A 15,690-nucleotide genomic window follows, 5' to 3' on the forward strand; every position below is an offset into this window, starting at 1 on the left:
AGTAAAAAAATAACAAACAACAGTTTAAAAAAAAAAGAAAAAAAGAAAGAAGTTTTATTTAAAAAAACCGGGAAAAACACCGGAAAAAAAAAGATATAATCTTTTCTTCAGCCCACGCGATTACATCTGTTTTGCGGATATAATCGTGTGGGCTGAAGAAAAGATTATATCTTTTTTTCCCCGGTTTTTTTAAATAAAATTTCTTCCTTTAAAACTGTTGTTTGTTATTTTTTTACTTATTATTTCCCCCCCCTTTTTTTTCTTTCATATATCTATAATTTTTCTTTGTTTTATTCTTCATTTTGAACTTATCTAATGAGTTCTGTTTACTTGCAGCTTAAGCGCAATAAATGAAGCTTATTGTTTTTCTTAACTTTCTTTGTGTTTTCTTGTATTTATTTACTTTATATATATATATATATATATATATATATATATATATATATATATATATATATATATATATATATATATATATATATATATATATATATATATATATATATATATATATATATATATATATATATATATATATGTAAATTTCAGGAATGCTGTGCTTATAGAGCTCAGAACATTGAAGTACTTCATTGCACTAGGCTCACAGAGAATGACAAATTATTATTAAGAATATTTTCGTAAAAAAAATACATTATGCAAGTTGTAATGACACAGACTGTAATTTTTAAAATTATATTTTATATTTATGTATATTAATAATTACATTGTGGGATATTGAATTTCAATTTTTTTTTAATACAGAAGTAGCTCCACCCCCTGCTCCACTAACCCGTGTGATACCTATAACTCTTGATTGTTTTCTTAAGTAAAAGTCGATTGTCTCCACAAATAAAGAGGGCTTTTTGTTAGTATATATATTTTTTAAATTTATTTAACACGCTTTTTTTATTATGTGCTCATAGTAAAATAATGCATAATTACCTGGTTTTAAACGTAATTAAATGTTCTCGAAAAAAAAAAAGAAGCAAACTTGAATTTCATGTTGCGCGATTCAAAGAGAAAAAATAAATGAGAAGTAATTTATATTTTAACGAAAACTTTACGTCATTATAACAGTTTAATTTCGTTATAATGATGATTATTATTTTTTTATTATGATTTTTATTGGTATATATAATTATACATATTTTATAAGATTATGTATATTATTCTTATTTTTGCTATATTATTTATTCTCTATTTGTTTTTGCTTTTATTTCATTATTTTAGTTTTAATAATAAAAGTGCTTTAAATAATTAATTCCTTCGTAGGAAATTTTTCAATTTTTATTTTTATGTTCAATTATTATTTTTAAAATTAATAATGATTCAAATAGGTTTTTATGAATTACAATAGATGGCGCAGTCTGATAGTCAATTCTGATATTTTATAATTTTGAGAATGAGTCGGTTAGCATTTATTTTCCATGCACTTAGTGGTGCCATCTAGTGTTTTATTTTTAGTTTCAAAAATCTTTTTAATGCCAACCTTTCTTACCTGCTATGACCAAATAATTAGATAAATATAGAAAAAAAAGCGTGTATTTAATAGGTTTTTAATTATTTTTGTGGATGTTTGGTTAGATTTACAATTTCAATTGATGATCGCAAAATAGTTAGGGCTACTAACATAAAGAAAACAAAATAAATGACTGATCAATAACAAAACTTAACCTGTTTTTAGTCTTGTCTGATAGTGGTATCTCATTCTTTTAAATTAGTATTTTTTTTTTAAATACACTTAAAACGAAAAAAGAAAGAAAATGTAAATAAACACAATGATTTTTGTTGTTGTTAATTGTCATATCAGCGAATTAAAAAGGCGAATAGTTGAAAGATTTCATTTTCTTACAAGGGAGCTCTATCTTCTGCTCGATTTGGTCACCGTCTTCTACAATTGCTTCGTAATCATTTTTGTTTCTTAAGGACTGTTAAATCAAGATCAAAAATTATTAAATTAATCCCGCAATTTTATATTACATTAATACAGATTTAATTTCACAGATTTTGATTTAATTAGGAATTTAATTAAACTTAATATTATTATAATTATTTACACTTAATATTGTTAAATTTATTTACACTTAATATTATTATATTTACTTACACTTAATATTTTTTCGATAAATATTTAATTTAAAAACTGACTCATCTTTGGGTAAACAGCTATAAATATTAGCCTCCATAGTCTTGTTATTTTGAACCCAACCTATTAGAGAAAAGAACTCTTTAGTCAAGCATTGGGACAAATCAGCCGTTGTGGAACTCGTTTTGCTGGAAATTGCCAGCATCTGCGTTATATGGAGAGGAAATCCACGCTCTTACTTTTATGAAAGGGGGATTCTGATCACTGTAACTGAGCAGTGCTGTAACTTCGGCCCTCGGAGCCTTGAGGCTCAAATTGTTGGCCAGGGCCCTGCCTATAACTTTCTGTATTCAATCTTTAATCGTTATTTTAGCTATTTATGCATTATATTGTGGGCCACACATCAATGTTACTGATCTACGACATCTTACAGAGGAATTTTACGACATCTTACAGAGGAAGCTATTCATGTTGTCCACTTTTGCCCTATGTCCACTTTTCCCCCTAAATATAATGCTAATCCTAAAATACCAATTCCATAAAATCTCTTAAATTCGGTCACTGTATCGTTAGTAAGGTTTCTTCGAAACAAACCACTAAAAAAATGAAAATTATTTATTAGTTTTAAATCTAAAAAATTCAACACACGTTATGGAAATTGAGTGAAATTATGGGCTTTTTTATAGACACATATGCCCACGTTTTAAAAAGTCACATTTAAAAATATTATACAGAAATTTTTTCTTCAGATGCATTGATTAAAAAAAATGAAGTTGCACTACTCCAATATGTACAGGGCCCTAAAAAATATAACTATATTTTGAAAAGAATTCATTCTTGAATATTTTGCTCATTGAAACTTCTGATAAGACAGAATGACAAATATATCCATTAATACATGTCATGTAATCATGTATGACAAGATATTAATACTTTTTTTTTAATATTCCAAAACGAAAAAGGAGAAAAGTCAAAGCTTTTTTGCTAATTAAAAAAAATTATTTTTTATGGTTTGTCATGGCAAGGAATTTTAATCACTTCTGATTTCTAAGCTGAAAAATACAATAACTTTGAACAAAACAATTTAATGAATATCTTAAACATTGGTTACAGTAAAGAGCATCTTAAAAAAAATATAAATCTCAAAACTGTAAAAAAAAAAAAAAAAAAAAAAAAAAAAAAAAAAAAAGTGGAGAGTTGAATATAATTAAAACAATCTTAAGTGAAATGTATTTCTGCTCTTGTTCCAGTTTAATTTATCTGGTTTTAAATCGAAATTAAATCGAAATCGCTTAAAACAAAAAATAAAATTAATTACTTGAAAAACAGAAATGTTAAAATTTTGAAGAAACGATAAATTACAATTCTGATGATCGGAAATATTTTTTTTTTCTCTTCGTATTTATAGTTCGTATTTATTCCTTCTTCGTATTTATAGTTTCAGTATTATAATTTTCAAAATTAAATGCTTTAAAATCAGAAAAAAAATGCATGAAAAAAGTTCTTAAAAAGTTAATTAGCACAAAATAGTCACTTAAATTATCCTATAAGAGGTTGATTAAAAAAAGTATATAAATTGTGCTCGATGCTACCCCTTCTCTCCCAGAAGTCACGGAAACAAATTATCCCATTTTTAAAATACGTTTTTTTCCTTTTTTTTTCTAATTAAAGTAGCTCTTATTACTGACAATAATAAAATTAATGGAATTTTTTAATAAAACTTTTGTTTTGAAAAAATTTCTTCGTTATGTTAATTGTTTAAAGTATAAGTTGAGGTTAATTTTTTTTATCAGAATTAAAATTACTTTTGTTTATATACATTATTGTTGGTGCAAAAAAATATTGGTCCCGCAGTGGACTGATCGTTAAGACACGGTTCCCAGCAGATCACCGAAGTCAAGCATCACTGGCTGCGGTCAGTGTGCGGGTGGGTGACCACTTGGTTCAGTCTGCGTAGGGACCGAGGGTGTGCGGTATTGGTCCTCGTTAAACTGTGCTACCGTAAAGTGCTCGACTTCGCGCGCAGGTCGTCGGGCTACCGAAGCGGGGGTGCCATCCCCTCCGCAGAGGATCAAAATTGCGATGGCATGTCTTCGGATCATCCTCCGGGATGTTTCCCAGACCGTCGCCAGTAGCCCATTGTGCAGCTCTAGTGCGACGTAAATTAACAACAACATAACAACAACAGCAAAAAAATATTTTATGTTTTTTATTTCAAATAAAAGAGAACATATGCGTAACTTATTTGGTTTTTCAGCTCTGTTCTACATAATGTGGTATTCATATAAGATACGATAAGATAGTACATTTAAAAGAAGAATAATTGCATCCTCAACCCAATCGCGTTATTTCCCTGCTTTTACAATTAACAGTTTTTCCTTTCTTTATTTTTTTCTTTCCTTTTTTTCTTAAGTATATAAAGCAACATATCTTTTTATCCTTATTTTTTTTTAAGTACATAAAACAACGAGCTCCTTAAGAAACATATCCAATTATTTATCAATGAAAGGAAAGTGCTTGAAATTAATTTCATTTCAATAAATAAAGATAATGCTGATCTTGAAGAATCGAAATAAGAAAGTCTCTCGTAAAAGTAGAAAGACTTAACAATGAAATAAAATATTTTTTTTGAAGAACTTCATTTTTTATTGACAGAAAAACAGGGATTTATTTAAACTAAAATACTTGAAATGATAACTTATTTTCAGTTATTCTCAACTAAATGTTTATAGATTTTTTAAATTAAATGCCATTTTTTATTGAAATAAATGCGATTTTTTTTTATAAAGATTGCATTTTATTTTTGAATGAAAACGAAGTCGTTTAAAAGTATAAAAATTTTTAATCTCAAATTTTAGAAACATAAAGGTTTCAATAACATTAAAATTTTAAAATAAGAACTAAGTACATGCACACCCAATAAGTGTTAAAATCATGAGCTGATGTACTACATAAATAAATACGATATATGAACATAAAAAACGCAATTTTTATGTCACCATTTATATAAAAATAATTCTAACAGTACATAAATACACAATTTTAAATGTATAAAATGATTTAATACAAACATTTGCTTACCTCCTTAGAAATAAATTTATTTTACGTTTTCTTGTTATCAGAAAAGAAAACGTAATTAAAAATGGGAATTATTGATGGAATGATTTATGTTGAAAAACAAAGAGACAGTTGCGAATAATTTTAATTAGTTTAAATTAAAATTAAATTTTAATTTCAAAAATTGAACAAAATGAAAGTTAACAAAAATTTATACTTGAATTAAAAAATAGTTAATTTAAATTATGCAATTAAATGAGCTAAAAAATTGAAATTTAACAGAGAGTAATCAGAAAAAGTCTCTCAACAAAGTGACAGAAGTAAATGTCTCTTCAAAGCATAATGCATCTGTTTTCCCGGAACGTCTAGATAATTGCATGTTTAGCACAATTTATGAATAGTTTTTCATTTGAAAAATAGCTACAAAATTGAAAAAAGTAGTTGAAAAAATTACCAATTCCCTTTACTTTATTATAGTGAATGTCGAAGTTTCAGAAGGGGTAACGTACACTATCCCCCCCTTAATTGAATTTAAGAGGAAAATAAAATTTTTTTATTTCGAAAATAGCTTTAAAGATGAAAAAAAGAGTTAAATACTAAACTTACTTGATTTTATTTTCGTAGATGTCTGAATTTCAGAAGGGATCGTGAAGTTTATTTTAAAAGGAAATTTCTAAAAAAAAATTTGGATAAAGAAAGCTTAGATGTTGAAAAAAATACTTTCTTTTTCCATTTTTTTCTAAAATTATCAATTTTACTTGATTTAATTTTCGAGAACATTTAAATTTCAGAGGATGCGATGCAGATTTTTTTGTCACTCACTTTAATTTTAGAGAAAACTAACTTCAAAATTGAGAAAAGGAAACTTCTTTTTAAAAAACAACCATTTTTACTTGATTTTATTCTTACGAATGCCTAAATATGAGAAGCTGTAAAACCCATTTTCGCACCCTCACTTGAATTTAAGAGAAAACTAAAGTTTTCTATTTGGAAAATAGTTTCAAAATTTAAAAAAAAAAAACGTTTATTTTTCCAGAATTGCAAATTTTATTTGACTTTATTCCAGCAAGTGTCTAAATTTGAGAAGGAGTGAAGCATATTTTTTCTGCCCCCCTCACTTCGAGTTCAGAAGAAAATAAAGTTTTCTACTTAGAAAATTTCAAAGATGAAATTTTTTGAACTTTATTTTCAAGCACGTTGAAATTTTAGAAGGGGCGAAACACAATATTCACCTCTACACTTAAAATGTAGAGGGATATAAAATTTTCTATTTGAAAAATAGCTTCAAAATTGAATTTTTTTTTATTTTAAAAAATTACAAATTTTACAATAAACTGCATGCAATTGTAGCCTTTCCCTCTCTCTGCGAAACATTTTACTTCTTATGAAGGAGGGCAATAACTAACGGAAAAAGTCTTTTCGCCATTTTACTCTTCCCTATGTGTTTATAAGTAGATATGCAATTAGAAAAAAGAAAAAAAAATCTGCAATTCCATCTTCACACATTTTTTTCCTATTAAAAAGAAACTTAATTTTAAAAGATATGATGTGGTCCTTTCACATAGGGCCTCTCTTGATCGTCGAGGGGCGGTGCTCTGGCTGCCACAGGCGCACAGTGGGACAAAATCAGAAAAATGCAGCCAGAATTAGAAAACTAACTTCAATGTTCTAAAAATTGATCACCTATAGGTTTTTTGTGTCGCTGATTTCAAATATGAAGTCAAAATTTAAAAAAAAAAACAAAGACAAAACGGCGGATGATTATTGAAAAAATTGTAAATAAATAAATGAAAATTATTTACTCGTAGCTTTTGAGATCTTTGATTGCAAATTTGTGGTTAATAATTTTAGTAAATAAAGTAATGGATGTAAAATCGCAAATATTTATCAAAACAAATTTAAATTAAATAAATTGAATCAAAATATTTAAGATTGTTAATTACAAATTCGATTATCGAATTTAAAAAAAATAATGAATCTATTTTGCTAGATATAGAAAATTTTGAAATTGTTATAACAAAAATAATAATCTCAAGTTTATTTTTATAATTTTTTTTATTCACGAAGTATTTTTTTTATTAAACAACGTTTTTTTATTAATATTTAATCTAAACAAACTAATCGATATATCAGCCAAATTCGCAAATATTCGCAGCTAATTTTTTTTAGTTCTTGAGTATATATACCAAACAAATGTACACATTTTTTTTACCTCAGCAACGTAAGGCTTTCTTTTATATATCACCCTGAAGTTACAATTTCATTGTACAGGGCAGAAATAGGGAACTGACTCTGGTTTTAATAGTATTTATATAAAATGATGAATTCATATATATCTTCGAAATACATTTATGTATAAATCATGCATAGTTTGAATATTTTCTATAAGGATTTATCATATTGATGAAAATTTAACTGAAAAATTAAAATTTTTTTATTTCGACTTTGTTTCCATTTAATTGCTCTATCCATTAACCAAAACCATATTGAGATTTTTTTTCTTATAACTTCATTTTTTTAATTTTTGACCGGGAAAAATGATTTTTGTTCAACAGTGCGGCGTAGTTACGGCCTTGCAACTGAGGATATTTTACGTCAGCTGAGGGTATTTGATGAATTAATGTGAACTGAGTTCGAATCGGCAATATTTTTAGGATGAGAACCATCACCTCACTCGGAGGAGAGCGCACTGTTCCCTGAGCCATAAAGTTACCATTAAATATTTCTGTATTATAACCAGCGCTGAACAGCAGCCACAATTCTGTGTTTACGACTATCAATGTTCAACTTCGTAGCATTGAAATTTTGAAACCTACCCATAAGACAAGGTAATTCCTTATTCAAGCATGGGCACAAACTAGTCTTCGTGGAGGATCTTTTGATGAAATTAACTAGCATTCGCATTACATGGAGAGTAAAAACACGGTAACTCCCCACGGTCAGCCCGATGTCTAGGGGATTCTAACTCTTGATCGGTCTACTTCTGAGGATGTTTAAAATCAGCACTGTAGTCGGGGTGAGCCTGGCTAGAATTCGTATCAACCAACCAAATATGGGATTCGAACCTGGGTCACTTCATTGAGAGGTGAACGATCCCTTGAGCCACAGCAGCTCATTCAGTAACTATTACCATTTGCTCTACAAGCTCATTATTTTTTATTCAATTTTTGTTGATAAAAAAACTTGTTAAATATTTTCCACTTAAAAAGTATTATACAGCAATGAAACTAGTAGTATAATTAAAGTACGTATACTTTTTTTAAAGCTATAATAATTGTATATCCTTCACTTATTGTTTACCATAAACTTTTATTGTATAATAAAATGAAATAAAAGAGTGACTCGTTCTGTTTGAAGCTTTTAATTTTGAATGATGATCAAAATCAAATGCGTAATTGAGTATAATATGAAATAAGCACAACTACTTCCACTTACTAGGAATAACATTTACCTTTTAGTTTAATTAATAAACTGAGTTTCAAATATGCTTACTAAATTCATACACTTCGGTAAAACAACAATATAAATTATTTCCAAAGGAACTAGACTAATACAATTCCAACCTGGCGAATAGCGACTTATAACAAGACACTTCGTTTGATGCTTTTACTTGTTGCTAGAAATCAGGTTCGCAGAAAATGCTGTTTACTAGTTAAATTTAGTAGGAATAACACGATCTGTGACGTAGGCTATAGTATACCCAATTATAACAGAGAATAATATTAAGAAGGGAAGAAAATTAAATATTTCAGGGAAATGCCATTAAATGAGAGATAAAAAGTAAATTATCTACAGGACGTGCAACTTACACCACTTTTATATTTATGACAGCCTGAGATGTCTGGATATTTTTTCTTCTTTTTTAACGATCACATTATGTGACTTTTTTATCCAATGGGAATGTACGAAACGGTGAGACTATACTTTCATTACAAGGTGAGATATCTAACACTAAAACGTGAAACTAACGTTTTTGTAGTGAAAAATTGTTAAATGGATCTGTGTTGTAGGACCCAGTTTTCCTGGGTAACATTGTTGGAAACTAAAGAAAAATTTTTTTAGGAACATTGAAATCTAAATGAAGAAGAAACCCGAAATCTTGAAATTTATAAATGTCAAAAATATTTATTAAAGAAACTTGTATAGTGTTTTCTTGGGTAACATTGTTGAAATCTAAAAACAAGCTTTTTTGGAATATTGAAATCTAAATGAAGGAGAAACATGAAATCTTGAATTTTATAAATGTCAAAAATATTTATTAACGAAACCTGTATTGTGTCTTTAGTGATGGTGGTTTTGTTAATTTGACTTATTATTTTAATTCAAAATTTTATATTTTATTTAAATATTTATTTCTCCCTTACTTTTTAAGTTTTAGCGAAATACTTCTACGGTCGTTGGTTCAATTAGTTAAACACAGAGCATTGGTTAATCAATACATATGTTGCTATCAGATTAAGGCAGATGTTTTAATGGTTCAGTCTTCACAAAACAGTTTAAGTAAAAAGTTAAATGGTTATAAGAAAATTAAACTATTAAAAATTTACCTATAAGCCTTCTATTATAATTAGATAAAATAGATACGCTCAAACGCTGGAAATTTATAATTCTTTTTTTCAGATTAAACATGCACTTTAAAACTTTTCACCTACAAAAGAAGAAAAACTGCTGTTTGAGGAGATTTAACATTTTACGAAATAATCATAATAAAATTGAAATAATTAACCCATAATGAAACTGATTTAATCTGTTTTTCCTGCTTTTTTTTGGTACATTAATTGGTGAGTATGTCAGACATATAGAAAAGAAGAATTTCTGTCCATATTGTTTCGCTCAGAGAATTATGTATTTAGACGAATCACCCTTGAAGTTTAGCATTATTTTGTGAAAGTGCCTTTGTAGCAAAATCAGTAAAGACTTGCTCTCATAAAAAAAACTTCTCATAAAAAAATGGCTTCATATTATTATTTTTGAAAATGTTTCTTAATATTTAAACCAAATGAAAAATGAATTAATTAACTATCTTTTGAAAAGTTAAAAAACGAAAGCAAAGTGTATGACATAATTTTATGAATGAACAAATAATCTTAACAAATAATTCTTTCATAATATGTAGGTCTCGCTGTGAAAAATTAGTCAATTAATACTTAAAAGGTCCTTTATGTCGTTGCAATTGTAGTCATCGAATTTCCACTGAAACTAGACTTATTGCCATATTTGGAAGTTAATAACAACTCCCAAGAAAGGTATATTACATAGTTTTAATGATGAACACTAGTAACAAATATTTATGTCCTAAAAACAAAGGTTTTATTTCATTTTATTTTATAACCGTCGTTGAACATCCGACCCAGTTTTTTGGGTTTATGACTATTAATGCTCAACTACGTGGCCTTGTAAATTTGAACGCACTTAAGAAGACAAGTGAATTCCAGGATTAAAAATTGGGAGAAATTTGCTTTCTCGTAGGACTTTTTGATGGGAAATAACCATCATTTGCGTTACACAGAGAAGGAAGCCAGGAAGACCTTCCACGATTAGCCTGACTGCAAGGGGACTCCAGCACATGATCCGTCTACCACTGAGGATATTTTCGTCAGCACTGTGGTCGGTGCAAGCCGGACGCAGAATTCGTATTGACCAGCCATCACTAGGATTCGAACCAGGTTCACCTCATTGGAAGTTGAACGCTCTATCCCATGTGTCATCAAGGCTCTGTAGGTTCCATTGTGAAAATTTGGAGAATTAATTTATTTCTAAAGTGTCTTTTGTACCGTTGCAATTTTAACCAACTGTTCTCTTCTGAAACTGGCTACTCTATTGCCATATTTTTGAAGACAATTGCAACTCTAAAGAAAGGTGTATGACGTAGTTTTAATGATGGACACTTGTAACAAATATTTATGTCCTAAAAGTGTAAGTTTCATGTGAAAATTTGGAGAATTAATTTATTTTTTAAGTGTCCTTTCTACCGTTGAACTTTTATTAATTTGTTTTCCTCTGAAACTGGGCACTTTATTTATATTTTTCCAAGATAATTGCAACTCTAAAGAAAGGTGAATGGCATAGTTTAGGGGATGAACACTTGTAACAAATATTTATGTCCTAAAAGTGTAAGTTTCATATGAAAATTTGAAGAATTAATCTATTTTTCAAGTGCCCTTTCTACCGTTGAACTATTATTCATTTGTTTTCCTCTGAAACTGGGCACTTTATTTATATTTTTCCAAGATAATTGCAACTCTAAAGAAAGGTGAATGGCATAGTTTAGGGGATGAACACTTGTAACAAATATTTATGTCCTAAAAGTGTAAGTTTCATATGAAAATTTGAAGAATTAATTTATTTTTTAAGTGTCCTTCCTACCGTTGAACTTTTATTCATTTGTTTTCCTCTGAAACTGGGCACTTTATTTATATTTTTCCAAGATAATTGCAACTCTAAAGAAAGGTGAATGGCATAGTTTAGGGGATGAACACTTGTAACAAATATTTATGTCCTAAAAGTGTAAGTTTCATATGAAAATTTGAAGAATTAATTTATTTTTTAAGTGTCCTTCCTACCGTTGAACTTTTATTCATTTGTTTTCCTCTGAAACTGGGCACTTTATTTATATTTTTCCAAGATAATTGCAACTCTAAAGAAAGGTGAATGGCATAGTTTAGGGGATGAACACTTGTAACAAATATTTATGTCCTAAAAGTGTAAGTTTCATATGAAAATTTGAAGAATTAATTTATTTTTTAAGTGTTCTTCCTACCGTTGAACTTTTATTCATTTGTTTTCCTCTGAAACTGGGCACTTTATTTATATTTTTCCAAGATAATTGCAACTCTAAAGAAAGGTGAATGGCATAGTTTAGGGGATGAACACTTGTAACAAATATTTATGTCCTAAAAGTGTAAGTTTCATATGAAAATTTGAAGAATTAATTTATTTTTTAAGTGTCCTTCCTAACGTTGAACTTTTATTCATTTGTTTTCCTCTGAAACTGGGCACTTTATTTATATTTTTCCAAGATAATTGCAACTCTAAAGAAAGGTGAATGGCATAGTTTAGGGGATGAACACTTGTAACAAATATTTATGTCCTAAAAGTGTAAGTTTCATATGAAAATTTGAAGAATTAATTTATTTTTTAAGTGTCCTTCCTACCGTTGAACTTTTATTCATTTGTTTTCCTCTGAAACTGGGCACTTTATTTATATTTTTCCAAGATAATTGCAACTCTAAAGAAAGGTGAATGGCATAGTTTAGGGGATGAACACTTGTAACAAATATTTATGTCCTAAAAGTGTAAGTTTCATATGAAAATTTGAAGAATTAATTTATTTTTTAAGTGTTCTTCCTACCGTTGAACTTTTATTCATTTGTTTTCCTCTGAAACTGGGCACTTTATTTATATTTTTCCAAGATAATTGCAACTCTAAAGAAAGGTGAATGGCATAGTTTAGGGGATGAACACTTGTAACAAATATTTATGTCCTAAAAGTGTAAGTTTCATATGAAAATTTGAAGAATTAATTTATTTTTTAAGTGTCCTTCCTAACGTTGAACTTTTATTCATTTGTTTTCCTCTGAAACTGGGCACTTTATTTATATTTTTCCAAGATAATTGCAACTCTAAAGAAAGGTGTATGGCATAGTTTAGGGGATGAACACTTGTAGCAAATATTTATGTCCTAAAAGTGTAAGTTTCATGTGAAAATTTGGAGAATTAATTTATTTTTTAAGTGTCCTTTCTACCGTTGAACTTTTATTCATTTGTTTTCCTCTGAAACTGGGCACTTTATTTATATTTTTCCAAGATAATTGCAACTCTAAAGAAAGGTGTGTGGCATAGTTTAGGGGATGAACACTTGTGACAAATATTTATGTCCTAAAAGTATAAGTTTCATATGAAAATTTGAAGAATTAATTTATTTTTCAAGTGTCCTTTCTACCGTTGAACTTTTATTCATTTGTTTTCCTCTGAAACTGGGCACTTTATTTATATTTTTCCAAGATAATTGCAACTCTAAAGAAAGGTGAATGGCATAGTTTAAGGGATGAACACTTGTAACAAATATTTATGTCCTAAAAGTGTAAGTTTCATGTGAAAATTTGGAGAATTAATTTATTTTTTAAGTGTCCTTTCTACCGTTGAACTTTTATTAATTTGTTTTCCTCTGAAACTGGGCACTTTATTTATATTTTTCCAAGATAATTGCAACTCTAAAGAAAGGTGAATGGCATAGTTTAAGGGATGAACACTTGTAACAAATAGTTATGTCCTAAAAGTATAAGTTTCATATGAAAATTTGGAGAATTAATTTATTTTTTAAGTGTCCTTTCTACCGTTGAACTTTTATTAATTTGTTTTCCTCTGAAACTGGGCACTTTATTTATATTTTTCCAAGATAATTGCAACTCTAAAGAAAGGTGAATGGCATAGTTTAAGAGATGAACACTTGTAACAAATATTTATGTCCTAAAAGTATAAGTTTCATATGAAAATTTGGAGAATTAATTTATTTTTTAAGTGTCCTTTCTACCGTTGAACTTTTATTAATTTTTTTCCCTCTGAAACTGGGCACTTTATTTATATTTTTCCAAGATAATTGCAACTCTAAAGAAAGGTGAATGGCATAGTTTAAGGGATGAACACTTGTAGCAAATATTTATGTCCTAAAAGTGTAAGTTTCATGTGAAAATTTGGAGAATTAATTTATTTTTTAAGTGTCCTTTCTACCGTTGAACTTTTATTAATTTGTTTTCCTCTGAAACTGGGCACTTTATTTATATTTTTCCAAGATAATTGCAACTCTAAAGAAAGGTGAATGGCATAGTTTAAGGGATGAACACTTGTAACAAATATTTATGTCCTAAAAGTATAAGTTTCGTATGAAAACTTGAAGAATTAATTTATTTTTCAAGTGTCCTTTCTACCGTTGAACTTTTATTAATTTGTTTTCCTCTGAAACTGGGCACTTTATTTATATTTTTCCAAGATAATTGCAACTCTAAAGAAAGGTGAATGGCATAGTTTAAGGGATGAACACTTGTAACAAATATTTATGTCCTAAAAGTATAAGTTTCATATGAAAATTTGGAGAATTAATTTATTTTTTAAGTGTCCTTTCTACCGTTGAACTTTTATTAATTTGTTTTCCTCTGAAACTGGGCACTTTATTTATATTTTTCCAAGATAATTGCAACTCTAAAGAAAGGTGAATGGCATAGTTTAAGGGATGAACACTTGTAACAAATATTTATGTCCTAAAAGTATAAGTTTCATATGAAAATTTGGAGAATTAATTTATTTTTCAAGTGTCCTTTCTACCGTTGAACTTTTATTAATTTGTTTTCCTCTGAAACTGGGCACTTTATTTATATTTTTCCAAGATAATTGCAACTCTAAAGAAAGGTGAATGGCATAGTTTAAGGGGTGAACACTTGTAACAAATATTTATGTCCTAAAAGTATAAGTTTCATATGAAAATTTGGAGAATTAATTTATTTTTTAAGTGTCCTTTCTACCGTTGAACTTTTATTAATTTGTTTTCCTCTGAAACTGGGCACTTTATTTATATTTTTCCAAGATAATTGCAACTCTAAAGAAAGGTGAATGGCATAGTTTAAGGGATGAACACTTGTAGCAAATATTTATGTCCTAAAAGTGTAAGTTTCATGTGATTAAATTTGGAGAATTAATTTATTTTTTAAGTGTCCTTTCTACCGTTGAACTTTTATTCATTTGTTTTCCTCTGAAACTGGGCACTTTATTTATATTTTTCCAAGATAATTGCAACTCTAAAGAAAGGTGTGTGGCATAGTTTAAGGGATGAACACTTGTAGCAAATATTTATGTCCTAAAAGTATAAGTTTCATGTGAAAATTTGGAGAATTAATTTATTTTTCAATTGTCCTTTCTACCGTTGAACTTTTATTAATTTGTTTTCCTCTGAAACTGGGCACTTTATTTATATTTTTCCAAGATAATTGCAACTCTAAAGAAAGGTGAATGACATAGTTTAAGGGATGAACACTTGTGACAAATATTTATGTCCTAAAAGTATAAGTTTCATGTGAAAATTTGGAGAATTAATTTATTTTTCAAGTGTCCTTTCTACCGTTGAACTTTTATTCATTTGTTTTCCTCTGAAACTGGGCACTTTATTTATATTTTTCCAAGATAATTGCAACTCTAAAGAAAGGTGAATGGCATAGTTTAAGGGATGAACACTTGTAACAAATATTTATGTCCTAAAAGTGTAAGTTTCATGTGAAAATTTGGAGAATTAATTTATTTTTCAAGTGTACTTTCTACCGTTGAACTTTTATTCATTTGTTTTCCTCTGAAACTGGGCACTTTATTTATATTTTTCCAAGATAATTGCAACTCTAAAGAAAGGTGTGTGGCATAGTTTAAGGGATGAACACTTGTAGCAAATATTTATGTCCTAAAAGTATAAGTTTCATGTGAAAATTTGGAGAATTAATTTATTTTTCAAGTGTCCTTTCTACCGTTGAACTTTTATTAATTTGTTTTCCTCTGAAACTGGGCAC

The sequence above is a fragment of the Parasteatoda tepidariorum genome, chromosome 5 (assembly GCF_982258835.1).
Source record: "Parasteatoda tepidariorum strain Cologne lab strain chromosome 5, Ptep-v5.0, whole genome shotgun sequence".
Taxonomy (NCBI): Eukaryota; Metazoa; Arthropoda; class Arachnida; order Araneae; family Theridiidae; genus Parasteatoda; species Parasteatoda tepidariorum.